General features: G+C 36.7%; 1 non-coding gene across 1 annotated transcript; it reads right to left on the bottom strand.

The window, feature by feature from the left end:
- Positions 1-6,605: 6,605 nt before the first annotated feature.
- Positions 6,606-6,712, bottom strand: LOC141675798 (small nucleolar RNA R71). The gene has a single exon (XR_012556431.1). It is a non-coding gene; the product is annotated as a small nucleolar RNA R71 (small nucleolar RNA).
- Between the last annotated feature and the right edge of the window lie 12,999 nt (positions 6,713-19,711).

Raw genomic sequence — 19,711 nt, 5'->3', positions numbered from 1 at the left:
GTCACGGCTCTGACACGGAGGCTCCTGGTAGGCCAAAAGCCTTAACTTGTTGCCTGGTCGGCAGGAGCTTCCCCGCATGGAAATTGTGGCCATCATGGCTATGATACGGAGTCTCCTGGTAGGCCAAAAGGCCTCCATTTATTGCATGGTCGGCCAGAGCTTCCCCGCATGGAAGTTCTGGCCGTCATGGCTCTGATACGGAGGCTCCTGGTAGGCCAAAAGGACTCCATTTGTTGGTTGGTCGGCTGGAGCTTCCCTGCATGCAAGTTGTGGTCGTCATGGCTCTGATATGGATGCTCCTGGTCGGCCATATGCCCCCCATGTGTGGGATGGTCGACCGGGAGTGGTCTTAATGGACCTTAAGAGTCTCCTGCAGGGTAGTCTGATCCATCAAGAGGATAACATTCTATTCTCGTACTCGTAAGTTCAACTGAAAAGCTAATCTTGTCTTAATCTTTACAAGTTTTGTTAATCATGGTGATTAACATAATCGTCCCTTAGTTAAGACTAATGACTTGTGTTTAGCCTCAACCAGGCTTTTCTGATCATTTTCTAGTGAACGTTCTGTTCTTCATAAAACTTATTTTTGTGGATGTCCTAATCTTCACGAAATTTGTTCTCATGGACTCTTTAGCCTTTGCGAAACTTGTTCTCATGGACGTTCTAGTCTTCATGAAACTTGTTCTCGTTGGGCGCCTAATTTTTCAAGAATTCTCAAGGAATTCCATAGGAGTTCCACCAGAAAACCTTTAGGAGGGTCTGGATCAACCCTACATGGGTTCCTGTCGGCTATAAGGCCTTCATATGGCCTGGTCAACCAATTCTGCTCTTTTTGGACGTTTGGCTCTTTTTCTAAAGAGCGGTATGTACTTGTTCTCGTGAACGTTCTACTCTTCACGAAACTTATTTCCCTCTATGAGGGTTCTAGTCGGCCTAATCCTTCCTTGTGGAGGACTAGGCGTCACTGTCTCTTGGTAGGCCAGAATTTCACCTCCGTGAGCGTCTTACTCTTCATGAAACTTATATCCCTCTGTGAGGGTTCTAGTCGGCCTAATCCTTCCTTGTGGAGGATTAAGCATCACTAACCCTTGATAGGCCTGAACCTCACCTCCGTGAGCGTCTTACTCTTGATGAAACTTGTTCTCATGAACGTTCTGTTCTTTATGGAACTTGTTTCCGTAGAAGTTCTTTTCTTCACCACGAGCATCCCTTGGCTCTAGTTCATGGTTTTCTTGGAACCTTTATTTAGGGGACATCCCTATTAGTTATGAACGTCTGGAAACGTTTTTTCGAGGATGTCCTAGTCGGCCTAACCCCTCCATGTGGAGGAGTCGGCTTCAAGGATTCTTGGTCGGCCATAGAGACCAAGTACTTGAGGCCCTGTTCGACCGTAACCTCAGTGTCTAGAGCTTATTGGCCCTTCGAAACCTTATTTCGTGGAAGTTATTGAACTTCAATTTTCTTAATATCAAGTCGTGGCTTAGACTTTCCTCTCTCTTTTTATTCGAGGAGTGCCTTGCCGTGTGGGGGCCTCATAATTCAAAGGAAGCTTGTTAAAGCTGGACTTCGAGGCTTCTCTGTCGAGGGTACCTATCTTCCTTCTAATTTACTGTTAGGTCCCAAAGTGTTTGTAGAAGGGGGGTTAAATACAAACAATACCGAATAATCGAATTTAGTGCGGAATAAAAATGTGAAACAAAATTCAAGTTAAATAAAAATATTATTAAACTTGAAAGGTGTTACAATAACGGTATCAATTACAAGGGATTAATCTCAAATTAATTATCACAAATATAGAATAAATTCAACATGAACTTTTTCTATTTTTGCAATAAAAAGATTCAAATGCTAAACGCAATTTAAGATTAAGTTCTAGGGATTTTGATCCGCTAGATAGTTACACAAGAACAAGAGAATGATTTCTAGTTGTTTGGATTTAACTTTAAAACTAGAAATGATGATCTTGAAGTTTGCAAATGAAAATGAAATATTTTCTACTTCTTTTCTTTTTGTTCTTGGTTTGTTGACTTGTGTTCAGTTGGATAAAATGTGTCTTCTGCTGCTTCTGTCTTTTTAATTCAATCAACAAAATTACTTGAACTGGAATGACAATCAGTTGAACCAGCAAGACAATCTGCTGAACCAGTAGAACTTTCGGTATGACAATCAGTTTAAGCTAGTATGACTTTCGGAAAGACTATCTGTTGAACCAGCAAGACTATCAAACTGAACTAGCAAGACTATTTCCTTCCAATAGAACTTTCGGTGAGACAATTGAAATGACTTGGCATGACAATCGGTATGACAATCCAGATTGTCATGCTAGTTCAATTTTAATTGTCTTACTGAATTAAATCTGATTTTAATCCAATTAAAATTCTGAAAATTCTTAATATTAATTCAGAATTAATTAATCAATTAATTCAATTAATCAATAAATTAATCTTTGCAGATATAATTTATTTTCTTAATTAAACTATATGACTTAATTAATTAATAGAGAATTAATACTACTCTTGAACTGCGACCATTCTTCTGAAAATCTTCTGAAAATCACTGAAAATTATGAATTAATTCCACCAATTCGATGTTGACACTCGATGTACTGTCTCGTTCATGAGTGACTAACTTCCGTGACGTTTCTTCATGTCTTGACTTTGATACTTGATTTTCTTCAGATTAAATCCCTGTAATTATCTGATACCCTAACAAGATCTCTGTCACTTAATTAAATCCACAATCTTGATTTATAGCACTGAGGCTTGATCAATTTCTTGAACTTCTTCCAGTGAAGTAATTCCTCAAGTCTGTAGATGAACCTTATTTCTGAATTCTTTGACAGATGTTAGTTTGAGAGATCTCTTTGACGGTAGATCCACTATTTACTTATTACATTCTTATTTGAGTTGAGTTAAATCCTCGAATATACAAATAGGCTATGACATATGCCTTACAATCTCCCCCTATTTGTTTGTTAGACAATAACAACAAATACCTAGAGGATAACTCAACTAACAAATAAGAAAAAGATGTAATCAGAAATGCAAAGTAAATAGCAGAAAAGTTCAGGACTATATTTAACATTTTCCAGATTCCAAATAGATGTTCCTCTAGACTGAACATATCTTCAAGTAGTTTCATCTTCTTTTGTACAACCATATTTCCTGTTGAGAAGCACATATCTCTCTTGCTTCTCCCCCTATGAGAATTAACTGATTAAAGGAGATCACCTTCGTTTACCATATCTCTCGTACAATAGGATCCGCAGATAAAAACCAATGGTACTCCCCTTTTGAAAACAGCTTTTTCCCTTACTAGAAAATCACCTTGTGTTTACCACCTCTCCCGTACAATAGGATCCATAGTTACAAACAACAATGGTGTGGTGTAGTGTACATATGTAGGATCTTTTTCTTCCTCCCTGATATTTCTCCCCCTTAGTTGAGGAATCCTACAAACTATTACTTAAGCTTTTATCTCCCCCTTTGAGAAGGAATGTATGTCGTTGTCTGAAGGAGTTCTCATATTTCACTTGGTTGGAAAAGAAATAACAAGTAGTTTCTCTTTCTTCCTCACTATGAGTGTGTGATTCTATTTTAGTGTACCTCACATGTGTTACACTCTTCTCTCCACTCGTGTTTACACTCATTCTCACAAGTGTATCACTCCTCTCATAGCTCCAACATTCAGCTGTACCTGCAAGGAAAATCACCTTAGCCATCCTTAAGGAGGTCACAGGTGGTGCAATGGGAGTTCGCAAATCCCCATCCTTGTTAAACTCGTCAGATGAATCTGAGTCATAATCTACAAGTTGCTAGTTTCCCTTTTAGGGTTCCAGATTTGAATTCTGGGAAGGTAAACAATGATCCAACGAATTTAGCATAAAGATCAAAGTTCCCTTCTAATGTCTGTGAAGACATTTCCTTGTAACTCATCAGGTAATATCTGAATCATTGTCAACAAGTTGCTGATCTGCACCTATGTCAGATCCACTATCCGCAGATGCATCCAGGGGATTTAAGCCTGGGGAGGTAGACACTGACCACTGACATATGGCTTCTGGATCAGTATCCTCTTCTAACACCTGTAAAGGCAATTGGTTCATTAAAGAACCTTGAACAATCGAATCTGACCTTAAAATGGTCGAAACTCTTGTTTCCGTCAACTCATCCTTTTTGTGTGTAACCTTTCCTTGTGCATCAAGAATTGTTTATATTTGAAGTGGTGACACTACATCGGATACTTTGGCTGACAGGCAAATTTCAATAGACGCACCCTGTTGAGAGAATGAATCTAGTAACTGTTTTTTGAGCCTTTTCAGCCATTACATCTTTTTGAGAAGATGTATGGGGGCTAGCAGTTGTCTCGGTTTAGATACTACTCATCTTTGTAGGAGACAGAGCTGCTGGGTTGACTTCAGAACCTTCCTTATGTGGTGCACTAAGGCACTATCTCCCTCACGCTCATTCATACTATATTTTAGTGGTAAGAGAGTGTTGGTTGGTTCTGTTTCTGTGTTTGTCTTTTGATAAGTGGCATTTTATACCACTTAGAACATCTTATAATAGCTTAAATTGGTGTCTTGAAATCAAGTATTTTGTGTATTTGATGCGTTTTTATAGTGTCTGTGCATTTCAGGGTATTAGTTGCATTTCGGGAGAGAATTCATCAATAATAAGCCTTGGCATGTGTTTAGCATTGCAAGTGGGAAGATAGGAGCAGATTGTAGCGAAGGAACGGAGCAAACAGATCATTTTTCCAGAAAGGGTCTAAGCGCCCGCTCAGCTATGCTGAGCGGCCGCGCAGGGTCGTAAATTCAGAATAATTATTTTAGACTCCTATTTCTGTTTGGCTTCCAACTTCTGAGTTATCTGGGTTTTATGGGACTCCTATATAAGTAGATTTCAGAGACGTTTCACTAAGGTTGGATCGTAGTATTAATCAAGGAGCGAAGGAGATAAGGAAGAAGACCGTTTTAGCACACCGCAACGAAGAGGAAGCATATTTTCTTATGATTCTTTATTTTGTTGTAACGTTGGATGCTAGTTTTCTTTGGTTTGAACCTATTTACTCTTGTGACGTACTATGGTTTAATATAATTAGTTTAGTTATTATTCTCTTGTGTTTATTTATCATGTTTTCATATGAACCCATGATGACGATGAGTGCTATCATGGGCTAATCGTGATCATGGGGTCGTAACGGATTTACTATGGAATTCTTTAGTTAGTTGTTTAATACCTTAGTGTGTGATGATTGTATGATATCTAGTATTGGTTGTGCGTATTCGTCTTATGTGCGTCGCGAATATATAAGATAGGGTGTTAATCTCTTGTGAAGCGACGGTGGATCTTGAGATTTAGAACTTGCCATGCTAGCATAGGTTCATGTACGAGTATGCATGATTAGTGGGTAACTCTAACCATTTTATTTGCCCTGTGTAATCGAAAGGAATAACTTGTTCTTAAATCGTTATGTTGTCAATTTTTGTAGACATATAGGGACTCAACATAATTGATGCCTATTCAACTTCTATCTTAATTGTGGATGTTTGGTAGAATGGTATTAGTACAATGAAAGTTGGCTTTTATCAGTTTCATTTTATTCGATTAATATCATCAATGTTGCATGCTAAGGGTAATAACAATGACTATTGAAGGAAGTAGTAATGAAGTTGTGATCTCATGAGTGTTTTAATATTGTTAATTCAAGTATTAATTAAGTGGTTAATTGTAGTAGTTAATTGTAGTTAATAATTAGTTAATCAAATCTAAGTGTTATTGTCTTAACATTGAGAAGTAATCATACTTTGGTGAGTGAGTTTAATTGAACATAATTAGTCTGAGTCTTTGTGGGAACGAACTAGAAAGTATTCTATATTACTTGCGAATGCGTATACTTGCGTGTATTATTATATTATTAACGCGTGATTTCGTCCTAACAAGTTTTTGGCATCGCTGCCGGGGACTCGGCGTATTTGTTTAGTTTATGTACTTACCATCATTGGTCATTAGGACTGAGTGATTAAGACGTGTTACTTATTGTTTCCAGTTGTGTTTCAGGTATTTTAGCGAGCGTTTATGCAAACTCGTTCTCGTACTCGCAAGAGGACTTTAGATACAGCTGAGGAGACAGACGAAGTTCTTGATATTCCGGAGAAGATAGATTTTGAAGATTCGGATTCAGGAAGTGATCAGAAAGAGCCAGTAATCATGGGTGATCGTATTGTTACGGCAGATCCAGCTCTTATGGACTTTTCTTGGCCTAAAATTGATGACATTCAGTCAAGCATTTTTCATCCGGCTATTCAGGCTAACACCTTTGAAATCAAGCCGGGCACTATTCAGATGGTGCAGAATTCTGTTTCTTTTGGAGGTGTTGCGACTGAAGACCCCAACATGCACATAAGGAATTTTGTCGAGATCTGCAGTACTTTCAAATATAATGGTGTGACTGATGAGGCTATCAAGTTGAGGCTTTTCCCATTCTCTCTGAGGGATAAAGCTAAGGACTGGTTACATTCTGAACCAGCTGGGTCCATCACTACTTGGCAAGATCTTGCACAAAAGCTTCTGGTGAAGTTTTATCCAATGGCAAAGACTGCTGCTATGAGGAGTGCTCTTACTCAGTTTGTGCAGCAACCTACATAATCTATGTGCGAAGCTTGGGAGCGCTACAAGGAGATGTTGAGAAAGTGTCCACATCATGGAATGCCCGATTGGATGGTGATCACTGGTTTCTATAATGGTTTGGGGGCCCAATCTCGGCCCATGCTCGAAGCGGCAGCTGGAGACGCCTTGTGGGCCAAAAGCTATACTGAGTCTTATAATCTTATTGAGACTATGGCTGCAAATGAGCATCAAAACCCAAATCAAAGGATGATGCCTGGGAAGGTAGCAGGTATTCTGGAAGTCGATACAGCCACCGCTATTGCAGCGAAGCTCCAAGCGCTGTCTATGAAGGTCGATTCTCTAGCCACCTATGGAGTCAATCAGATAGCTATGGTCTGTGAGCTTTGTGTAGGTTCTCATGCTACAGATCAGTGTTCTCTTGTTAACGAATCTGTTCAGTATGTGAACAATTATCAACGGCAACAGCAGCCTGTGCCAGCTACTTATCATCCTAACAACAGAAATCATCCAAATTTCGGCTGGGGTAATAATCAGAATGCTATTCAGCAACCATATCAGCAAGGCGTAAGTAAACAGTTCAATCCACCTGGATTTCATCAACCGCAGTAGTATGCTCAAAGGTAATCATATCCTCAACAGGGAGGTGCGGCTGCACCCACTAGTGCTGATTTTGAGGAACTTAAGTTGTTGTGCAAGAGTCAGGCGGTGTCGATCAAGACCTTGGAAAATCAAATTGGTCAAATAGCTAATGCAGTGCTCAATCGTCAACCTGGCACACTTCCCAGTGACACTGAAGTCACTACTAGAAAAAGTAGAATAGACATCGGCTAAAAACCGATGTCTATGAACAAAAAAAATCTGATGTCTTCGTGGGTGATGTTAAAGACCCCCCATTTAACATCGGCTTTAAACTGATATTAAAGAAGACGTATAACATCAGTTTTTAAAGATGTTAAATTTCTAATGCATATCTAATATTCATATATTATTATAATATGATATTTTTATTAATTTTAACATATGTTGGATAAGCAAAATATTTCCATTTACCCATTAAACTGATGTTACTAATACCAATAACAACGGTTTTCAAGAAAAACCGATGTAAAGATAACTTTTGACATCAGTTGTTTATTCGGAACTGATTTCTATTTGTGACCAACTGATTTCTATAAAGCTTAATAATATCGGTTTTCTGTTTTAAAACTTTTTTTGTTGTAGTATTTAACATCGGTTTTATTCGGTATTACTGATGTCAATGTTCAACTAAAACTGATGTATTAAGTTGTGATAAACATCATTTTCCACTGTAATGATGTATGTACCTATTTTATTGATGCACATTTTAAAAATATAGATGCCAAAAATTTGCCAAACCAATTACAGCATAATACCAGTTATCTATAAATTTAACAACGAATATTCAAACATCTGGTACAACAGATTCATCTAATCCAAACTTTAAGTACTACATATATCCATCCATTTATTCTACTACTGTTTATACAAAGAATATGACTTGGTACCCGCAATACTAACAACGAAAACCAAACAGGATAGTAAGAAAAACTTTCCAGGAGTTGTGAAAATCATTAGTCATCAGGTGTTTGAGAGAAGGATCGACAATGTAAGGATGGTCACAGCTCTGAAAAGAAAACAAGTGCAACATAACATCAGAGAGGTTGAGAACATTATATCTGTATTAATATCAAAATCATAAATAAAAGTATAAGATTACATTAATAAAAGTATAAGATTACATTACGTCTACTGTTGTATAAGAATCAAACTACTCCAAGTTCAACTGCCCCTTCACTATAATCATGTCACACTACTAAGCTGGCAAGAAAAAATAAGAAAAAAATACAAGATAAAGCTGGCAAGAAAAAATTAGAAGCAAAACTAGATCATGAAAGACCAATGCCTGCTTAGGAAGGCAGTAAGAAAAACCTACTGAATATTATTTCTTGGTGCTAAGAAGAATCTGTTATGTTAGAACTTAAAAGCATATAATTATTGGACTAAAGTCGCTAAATATCATGAAATAGAAGTCAAGACAAGACTCTTAAAAGAGATGCTAGCAAAACAAAAGCTACCGAGTAAATTCACAAAAATAAAAACAGATATAGTAACAGGATAAAAAATGAGTAGTTTCTTTGATAAACAGAATTCAATTCCCACCGAATAAACATCTTATAAAATTTCAAATTAAATGGAATTTCCCTACCACACGGGACAACAATATTTTCACCTATCTAAAAGTCTAGCAAATTAATTTATCTGATATATTGTGAAACTATAGAAAATGAGAAATCCTAGGGATTTTGAATTTTTGTAGCAAATCATTCAATTTTTCGCTTAACCATAAGACCCGATCATTATGATAAATGCAAGCTTAAATACCAAAAATAATAGAACCAAAATTAAACATGTTGTATCAAATACTGCACAAGGATCTAACTGTAAACATGGTATAGAATATAGATACATAAAAACTTATACATGATACAAAGCAAGTATATCATAGACAAACATCTTGAAAATGGGCTATGCTCAAATCAAATCAAAATTTAAAGAACGAGAAAACTTACAAAAAAATTGAAATATCTTCTGAGAAAGAACTAGCAAGAAATCAAGCCCTGTAAATAACACAAAACATATCATTACCTTATAGCCTAACCAATTAAAAAACATTAAACATAATTAACAAGAAAAAAGAAAAGATTGATGAAAAAAAAGTGCTTACCAAGGTGATAGATTCATTAAAAGAAACAAAACAAATGGGAAGGATGGGTCTTTGTTGTATTCTTTGATATTATATATTTAAATTTTAGTAATCAAGACTATACATATAAGTACATATGAAGTGCTTCTCTTCATGGGTTGTCAATGGTGTCATCTAGACAATTCACAGCAGTTTATCATCTTCGGCCTTGTCCTTCAAATAAAATAACTTATGGTAGAAAAAACTCAACATCATAACTTCAGCAAGTTGCATATCAAAAATCCCACACTTCAAAATTGCTGCAGAACTTTAGTTACTAGTCAAAGCCATACAATAATCATGTTAAAGTAGAACTTTAGTTACTAGTCAAAGTTATACAATAATCATGTTAACTAACACAAATAATTAAACGTTGAAGACCTAAACAGCCACCTCAATTAAGCTAATTCACCGCAAAATAAACTGACCTCGAGTACCTGATAAAGAAATATAACACAATCATTAGCTAATCACTTCCATTAAACATTACAAAAATAACTTGATGCAAAGCTGACAATCACAGACTTCCTATTCATAGAGTTTGATTAGTACCATGATCAACTGCTGACATAGCTAACATCCACAGTACTCAAATCAATTCCATTCTGTAACATAGACCTGAACCTCTGAGTCAGAGGAAAAGGTATCTTTGCTGGAGAGGAGAAAAATTACAGGAATCCAGATTAGCATAAAATCAGTGTTTATCAATAGAAAAGGGAAGAGATTCAGACAGGAAGTCTGTGTAATAGTGATATAAGATGACATGTTAGAAATTTTCATTGGAAGACAAAATAATAGTCAAGTTTAATTTCAATAAAAAAAACCCCGAAAGAAATCAAAATAAGAGCATATAAACCTGCTACGAATCCAGAGAAAAAGAAGTTAACCCAAGCAAAAGTAAGAGTCTAACCAAGAGAATATAAATATAAAAACATTAGAAATCAATTTCAGTGAAATTAAACGAGAACGAATGCTTTTTTCTAATAGAAAAGGTACATGGGGTATGATCATAGAGAGGTTTTTCTTCATCATATCCATAGCCATGTTGGGATCAGAGAACATTTGAGCCTGTGCATTTGAAGCAGTTTGGCCCTTGGGAACATGAAGTAGTCCATTTTTCTGCAATGTTGTACCTAGTTAACATGCATGGTGTTAGTTACTCATTTGTTTCTGTTTACCTGTAACCAAACCATAGCCTTAGGAAGACTACATCGGTTTATTATCAATCACAAACCACTCTATTATACATGTAACTTGCACAGATTGGGAAATGAACATACAATATGTTGTTTTACGAGCAATACATAGTTTTAAAAGTTCTAACACAAAAATTGATTGTGTATATTAGAACCACTAGATATATCAAACTCATCAGACATACCCACCCTTTGTGTAATACATACATACATATAACATAGTAGGTAAATGCAATTTTTGCTTAAGAGCTCAATTGCCCCTATTTTCCCCAAAGATCACTTCAAAACTATACCTAAATCTTGACAAACAAAACCAAAAACACCCTAAGAAACTTATAAACTATAGGCATATCAAATAATCACAAAAATAATAGGGAATTAGAGAGATTACTTAATTAAGATTGAATTTTATTTTCAACTCGGATACTGCAAGGTGAAGTGTCCAGGGGTTTTAATAAGAATGATCTAAAAATTGTAAGCGGACTTTCATCAAACACATAGCAATCAAATCAAACCTGCTTAAAACTACCATATTAAAACCATTAAATTAAAAGAATACAAACTAAGAGCATCAGTAATTCCAATGGTCACCGTCTGATAAAAATTAAATAACCACAAAATAATGAAATTAAGATGAATAAAGCTGTAATATATGAGTTAATGTTGTAAAATAAAACCACAAGTAAGAATGGAAAAATAAAGAAGAAAAATACCTAAGCTTGAGTAGAGCAGGATTGCAGTAACGGAATTAAAAAATTAAGTAGAGACACCTCGGCGATGCAATTAGGGCAGATTGTTTTTACCTATTTTATCAATTGTATAACATCTCTATATAGCAAGATTTATTATTGCTAAATCTATAAATGAGAGCACAGAGAGGGAAATGAGAGCAACTGTGGGTGTTTAGAAAATATGTTCTTGGTGGGTGTTCTTGGTGGGTGTTCTCGACACAGGTGAGGGTGAGAGATGATTTTTGATGTTTTTTGTTTTTTATGTTTTATGTTTTATTTTTAATTAAAAGAGGGGGAAGATGTGTGTTAAAAGAGGGGGAAGAATTTTGTTAAGGCAAAAAACTGGGGGGAAAACATGGAGGGAATAAATTATTTGGCTAAGGGGGGAAAATGGGGAAGCCGCGCTGATTAATTTTTTTAAAACAGACATATAACATCAGTTGGGCTAAAACACTGATGTTTATAAAACCAAGAGACATCGGTTGTTTAAAACCGATGTATAAAACACCTTTTACATCGGCTCCAAAAGCAACCGATGTCTAAGAGGCGATGTCTATTCTACTTTTTCTAGTAGTGAGTGCCAGGAAGGAAGGAAGCTAAAGAGCAAGGCAAGGCTATTACCTTAAGGTCTGGAAAAGTTGTTGATGCTGAAAAAGCAAAAGAAGGAGAAGCTGAAGTTGGGGATGAAGAAGCTAAGCAAAAGGAGAAAGCGGCGGAACCAAGGAAGACTACTGTTGAACACACTCTGCCTGAGGGTAATACAAGGGAGAAACAGCTCTATCCTCCACCATCTTTCCCTAAGAGATTGCAACAACAAAAGCTGGATAAGCAGTTCGGTAAGTTTCTGGAGGTGCAAGAAACTTCACATCAATATACCTTTCGCTGAGGCTCTGGAGCAAATGCCTAGTTATGCGAGGTTTATAAAGAGTATTCTTTCAAGGAAGGTGAAATTGGATGACCTTGAAACCGTTGCTCTAACGGAAGAATGCAGTGTTGTACTGCAGCAAAAGTTACCTCCAAAGCTTAAAGATCCAGGTAGCTTCACCATTCCTTGCACCATTGGCAAGTTATCTTTTGACAAGTGCCTTTGTGATTTGGGAGCAAGCATCAATTTGATGCCGTTGTCGATCTTTAAAAAGTTGGATTTGCCTGATCCAAAGCCCACATACATGTCTCTACAATTGGTTGATCGTTCTATTACTTACCCAAGAGGCATAGTGGGGGATGTGCTAGTCAACGTGGATAAGCTCTTCTTTCCTGTAGACTTTGTTATTTTGGATTTCGAGGAAGATAAGAAGATTCTCATAATCTTGGGAAGACCTTTCTTGGCTACTGGTCGTACCTTGATAGATGTACAGAAAGGTGAACTTACAATGCGGGTGTAGGATCAGGATGTGACATTCAATGTATTCAAAGCAATGAAATTCCCTACAGAAGATGAGGAGTGCTTAAAAGTGGATTTGATTGATTCTGCGGTTACTTCAGAACTTGATCATATGCTAATGTCTGATGCATTAGAGAAGGCCTTAGTGGGGGATTTTGACCGTGATGATGAGGATGGCAATGAGCAACTACAATATCTTAATGCTTCTCCCTAGAGGCGAAAGCTAGACATGCCGTTTGAATCTCTTGGTACTTCTGACCTCAAAAATGCTGAAGGAAAGTTCGAACCATCAATTGAGGAAGCACCCACCTTGGAGCTTAAGCCAATTCCCGAACACTTGAGGTATGCTTTTTTAGGTGATGCGTCTATTTTACCTGTAATTATTGCATCTGACCTTTCAGGTAGTGAGGAGGACAAGCTCTTAAGGATCTTGAGAGAATTCAAATCGGCTATTGGATGGACCATAGCAGACATCAAAGGGATCAGCCCTTCATATTGCATGCATAAGATTCTGCTAGAGGAGGGTAGTAAGCCGACTGTTGAGCAATAGCACAGACTTAATCCTATCATGAAAGAGGTGGTAAAGAAAGAAATTCTGAAGTGGCTGGATGCAGGAATCATTTATCCTATTTCTGACAGTTCTTGGGTGAGCCCCATGCAATGTGTACCTAAGAAAGGAGGTATCACTGTGGTAGCAAATGAAAAGAATGAGCTCATCCCCACTCGAACAGTCACAGGATGGACAGTATGCATGGATTACAGAAAGTTAAACAAGGCCACAAGGAAGGATCACTTCCCGCTTCCGTTTATTAATCAGATGCTTGACAGGTTGGCTGGTCATGAGTATTATTGTCTTCTGGATGGCTACTCAGGGTATAATCAGATTTGTATTGCACCAGAGGATCAAGAAAAGACTACCTTCACTTGTCCATTTGGCACGTTTGCTTTTCGCAGAGTTTCGTTTGGGTTATGTGGCGCACCGACCACTTTTCAGAGATGTATGATGGCTATATTCTCTGACATGATTGGAAATAATGTCGAGGTGTTTGTTAGGGCGAAATCACGCACTAATATTCACGCAAGTATACGCGTTCGCAAGTAATATAGAATACTTTCTAGTTCGTTCCCTCAGAGACTCAGACTAATTTATTGTCTAATTTAACTCACTCACCAATGTATGATTACTTCTCAATGTTAAGATAACACTTAAAATTGTTGATTAAATATTAACTATAATTAACTACTTAATTAACCACTTAACTAACACTTCAATTTATCAATAATAAAATACTCATGAGATCACAACTTCATTATTACTTCCTTCTATAGCCATTATTATTACCTTTAGCATGTGACAGTGATGATATTAATCGAATAACACGAAACTGATAAAAGCCAACTTTCATTGTACTAATACCATTCTACCAAACATCCACAATTAAGATAGAAGTTGAATAGTCATCAATTATGTTGAGTTCCTATATGTCTACAGAAATTGACAACACAATGATTTAAGCACAAGTTATTCCTTTTGATTACATAGGGCAAATAAAACTGTTAGAGTTACCCACTAATCATGCACAATGTACATGAACCTATGCTAGCATGGCAAGTTCTAAATCTCAAGATCCACCGTCGCTTCACAAGAGATTAACACCCTATCTTATATGTTCGCGACGCACATAAGACGAATACGCACAACCAATACTAGATATCATGCAATCATCACACACTAAAGTATTAAACAATTAACTAAAGAATTCCATAATAAATCCGTTGCAACCCCATGATCACGATTAGCCCATAATAGAACTTATCGCCATCATGGGTTCATATGAAATCATGATAACAAACACAAAAAAATAATAACTAAACTGATTATATTAAAACAGAGTACGTCACAAGAGTAAATAAGTCAAAGCAAGAAAACTAGCATCCAATGTTACAACGACACAAGAATCACAAGAATATATGCTTCCTCTTCGCTGCTGTGTGCTAAATCGGTCTTCTTCCTTATCTCCTTCGCTTCTTGCAAAACACAATCTAAAACATAATCTCCTCTTAATACTCTGTGAAAAACGTCTCAAATCTACTTATATAATAGTCCCATAAAACTCAGATTACATAGAAGTTGGAAGCCAAACAGAAGTAGAAGTCTAAAATAATATATCTTTTTCCCCGACCCTGCGCGGCCGCTCAGCATTTCTGCACGGGCGCGCAAGGCTGCTGCGCGGCCGCTCAGCATTGCTGCGCGGGCGCGCAGGACCCTTCTGGAAAAATTCCATGTTTGCTCCGTTTCTTCGCCGTAATCTGCCCGTTCTTTTCCTCTCGCAATGGTGAACACATGCCAAGGCTTATTCTTGATGATTCCTCCTCCGAAATGCAACTAATACCCTGAAATACATAAACACTAGAAAAACGCATCAAATACACAAAATACTTGATTTCAAGACACCAATTTAAGACGTTCTAAGTGGTATAAAATGCCACTTATCACACCCCCAAACTTAAATCGATGCTTGTCCTCAAGCGTCACAGACTCAAAAACAAATAAAAATATGCATGAATGCAATCTATATGAAAATGCAACGATCCCCTTACTACAATTAACCAACCAAATTGTCACGTCTCAACGAATGCAGTTAGACACTAAAGATCAAGAAACTCATGCAAACGGACATACCGCCAGAAACGTGGTGTGTGCAAATGCTTAACAGATATGCTTTGGAACTAGACCAATTACTATGACTAGACTATCCTCAAGGCAATCCTACGATTATACAAAGAATAAAAATTCTAGGCACAAAGTGATATACAACACTACAAGAACTCTGGAGCTTACTACGGAATCGTGCTTTTTATTTACAACTCAAATGCTTATTTGACCGTGCAATGAGTGAGGTCCACAAAAGACTTATACAATGGTATCCATGTAACGAGCGTTAGGTTAGCGAATCCCAGACTCTAAAAGCCTTAGGTCACTAGGCACAAAGTCCCCTAAGAACTTAATAACTCGAATACCAAAAAGCTCACTCTTGATCAATTACGCAAAAAAAATTTTTTTTTTTCTGAGCAAGTGCGTTTCGCTCCATCTTGCTCAACCCTAGACTACTCGCATAACATGCGAGCCGGCTACTAGCCATTTGACGCCTAGCCATAACTAGCAACAAATTCCATTTTTACTCCATTTTTTTTTCTTTTTCATGCCTTTACCACTAAGAACCTATTATCAAATTCTAAGCATAATAAATAGCTTATCCTCGAAAATAATCAGATCATAACAACAATCTAGTCCTTAAGCATTCTCTAAGACTTAGTGACAATACAAGTGCTTCTAGCATGCATATCAACCTACACAACTTAATATCACTTTAATGCTATCACTACACTCGCATCAATATCACAATTCAGTCGATAAATCATTGCAAAAGGGATCATGGTATATGCATGAGCTATATGATTTGACAAACAACTAAAGCTATATAAAAAAAACTATATGGCAAAAATTATGCAACTATATGAACTAACTATCATGAATATGCAGCTATATGACACACACAAAATATTCCTTAACTACCACCCCCAAACTTAAAATCTTCACTGTCCCCAGTGAAGGTAGTAGAAAGGAACACGGGGTATACCTACTCGGAGTCATCATCATCATCACCCTCAGTGGGTGGAGTATCAGGCGGCGGGTATGCAGAGTCCTCACCAAAAACTGGCCACTGGATATCAGCTCCAAGGCCTCGAAAAGCAGTGTTACGACCGGCATTTTATGTAATATTATTTGTGAATAATATTAAGTTAAATAAAAATATATTCAATGCTTGTACGTTTGTGTGAGTGAAAATTTCTGCATTATAAATTTGCTTTGGGTAGTATATGATTTTTCAAAGCAAGAATTTATTTAATTTCTTTATTTTTGATTTATAAGGAATATTCTAAGCTTTGGAAAAATTTTCTTTTAAAAGACATTTTGTACACAAATTGTGAAAATGATTTTATAAAGTCTCTAAAAATCCAAGTTATTTTATGGTATAAATTTTATAATTTTTGAACTTGTATTTTATTATATAAAAATAAATCTTTGAAAATTAGTTGCTTACTAATTATCAAATTACATGATTACCCTTGCATGCAAACTCTCTTCTATTCAACCAAGGGGCAAGGAGGGCAATTCCAACCCCACTCACTTTCATTTTACTAGCCACATTACTATTTTGTCCTTGCATGCAAATCTACCTAACTATGATTGGAAGGTTACTATTGTAATTTCTCTCATCCACTCACTTATGGGCAAATAAAAACCAAGTAAACATGACAAACACACCACTTTCACTCCACCATTTCCACACTTCTCCTCCCTCCTCCCTCTCCTCTCGGCCCTCCCCCTCTCCTCTCGGGTTTTTAGCCGAAAACCTACCCCCTCCCCTTTTCTTCATTCCACATTCAAGTTTCCACCTTCCATACAAGTAAATATTACTTCCTATATCATGATCATTCATATTTCAAAGAGTTTTGAGTAGAAAGTTTAAGTTTAAGGGTTGCATGTAAAGGTTTTAGTGAAACTCAAAATACAATCTTGATTCTTATGGATTTAAGGTTGTTTTCGAGAGGACTACAATAAATGGATAAGTGCCAAGTCTTGAGAAGGAAACTCTTGATGATTTAATGGCCATTTCCATCCATTTCATTCGGCCATGACCATATGGGAGCCGAATGAATGGTCCTTGAAATCATTCTTGTTGTTTTGTTCAATTTTTGCATGTTTATGTGATAATGACTTGAATTTTATGGTGAAAATTTGATAAAACTCCTCGCATGCTAAGTGATCATCTAGGTATACCTTATGCTAGGCTTGCATGTCAATTTTAAGATGGAATATATGTAGAAAATATGTTGTTTTGGTTTGAAAAACCCGAAGGCATGCATGCATGTGGAATTCTCTTAGTTTGTTGTAAGATTTTGATCATTTGGAAAAGATTTTGTTAGTGAGCCTTAATTTCAGTAGGAATAATGTGATAATATTGATTTATGCTTCTTGTTGCATGGTAATAATTTGTGGTTATCTTTTATAAAAATATATATCTTGTTGTTTCAAAAGCATGAAGATTTGCGATTTGTTAAGAGTAGTCTCTTTTGTTTTGCCATAGTTGCACCTTAGGTAAGGATGATCTCACCAAGGTTATTTTGAGAAAAAGGGAGTTAGTTCAGTAGAATACCAAGTATAGGTCTTGGTTTAAGTATTTAGTTGTTGATAATTGGGTTTGTCAAGTCAAAACCTTGGAAAATGAGAGTTATAGTTTCTGCAGAAAAATCAGTTTAGAACCCTGAGGTTTAGAGTGAGTTTTGACCATGTCATTGATGTGCACTTTGAGGCCCAAGCCACCAGAAGTTAGTATGGGGAGTATATAATAGGTTTTAGGAGTTGGTTGGAGGTTTGCATGTCATTTGGTTAGGTGCACAAGTAGAATAACAAAATCTGTCCAGCAGGGGACAGTTTTGTTGCAACTTAGAAATAGGGAGATTTGGCCATGTCATGGGTAGGCCCTCATTAGGCCCAATTGGGCCTTAGTTAGAGGGTATGTCAGAGAAGTTTTTCCAACCATAGTTCATAGGATATGAGCTAGAACCATGTGTCACAAGTTAATTCAAGTCAGGGCATTTTCTGCCCAGAAAAACAGGGGTACCTTGGACTTTTAGCTTAGGCCCAAGAAGGCCCAAGCCAGGCCTTTGAGCCACATCAAGCTTGTGAGATGCCCTTAGGTCAGGAGAGTCTTGTGTAAAAATTTTGAAGAAAAACTTGTAGTTTAAGAGTGTCTAATGCACTCAAGAAACCTTAGTTACCATTCTGAAATTTGCACCAGTGAGCACTTTCACTTATCACATAGTTTTAGAACACTTAGAAGTGAGTATTAGGTCGACCACCATAGTTGTAAGATAGTATAAGGTCAGTAGAACAAAAGGCACAAGTGAGGGTCAATAGGTTTTGGATAATTTAGGAAAGGCACATTGAGTTAGGAAGCCCAAATTCGAAGACTTCGTTTAGTTAGCAACCAAGTAACTTAAGTGGTGAGTCGAGATCATCCAAGCCTAGTGTGGCATTATGGTGTATATGATGTTATTTGGTATTAATATACGATATGTGATTATGTGGCTACGTGTGTACATTTGAAAATATAAATGGTGGATATGAATTAAGTGTGTATAGGCCTAAGTGCCATCCATGTTTAATTTCGGGTTGTAAATAGGTTAAGATGGAAAGAATATATTATAATGAGGATTATTATTATTTATGTAGGATCTCGAGACGAGGGAAAACTTGCCATAAAAGTCGAGTGAAGCTCCAGTTGTTGCTCCTACCAGTCAGACCAGACCAGTCTATCTCAAGGCAAGTGATTCAACTTGACCTTCGCATTTACTGTAAACAGTTCATATATATATCGATGCAATTATCCTGAGTCATTTGATATATTTAAATCAAGAGTATCTTTTGTTTATCTTTGAGTTACATAGAGATGCCATGAACCCTCGAGTACGTATTGCAAGTAGTTCAAAAGTCTTTCATGATAGTTTAATGCCATGATAAAATAGAGATGTGTTATAATACCTTATTGATCCTTTTGATTATCATGCTATTGATCCCTGAGAAATCTTGATGTTGCACCCTGATGCTTTGATTCAACTCTTGAAATAACCTCGATAGAAACTTTATCTTGATACCTAAAAGCCAATCTTTTCTTAAAATTCATTCATGATTGTTTGATAACCCTATCCTTACCCTAAAGCTTGATACCCTGTTATATCTTGAGCTGATGATCACTTCCTTTATATTTTAGCACCTCTATCCTATTGGAACCAGTGATGCTTATCTTCTTGATGTTCTAATACCTATACCTTGTCTACAACCATTGCTTTAAGCCTAGTTTGGCATTACTCTTTCATATTATCCAGTAGCCTTGCTTAATTTCCTTGTCAAAATTCTTGTTTATGGAAATCTCTCG

Source organism: Apium graveolens, chromosome 7, assembly GCF_009905375.1.
Source record: "Apium graveolens cultivar Ventura chromosome 7, ASM990537v1, whole genome shotgun sequence".
NCBI lineage: Eukaryota > Viridiplantae > Streptophyta > Magnoliopsida > Apiales > Apiaceae > Apium > Apium graveolens.
This window is presented reverse-complemented; position numbering and strand designations above follow the sequence as displayed.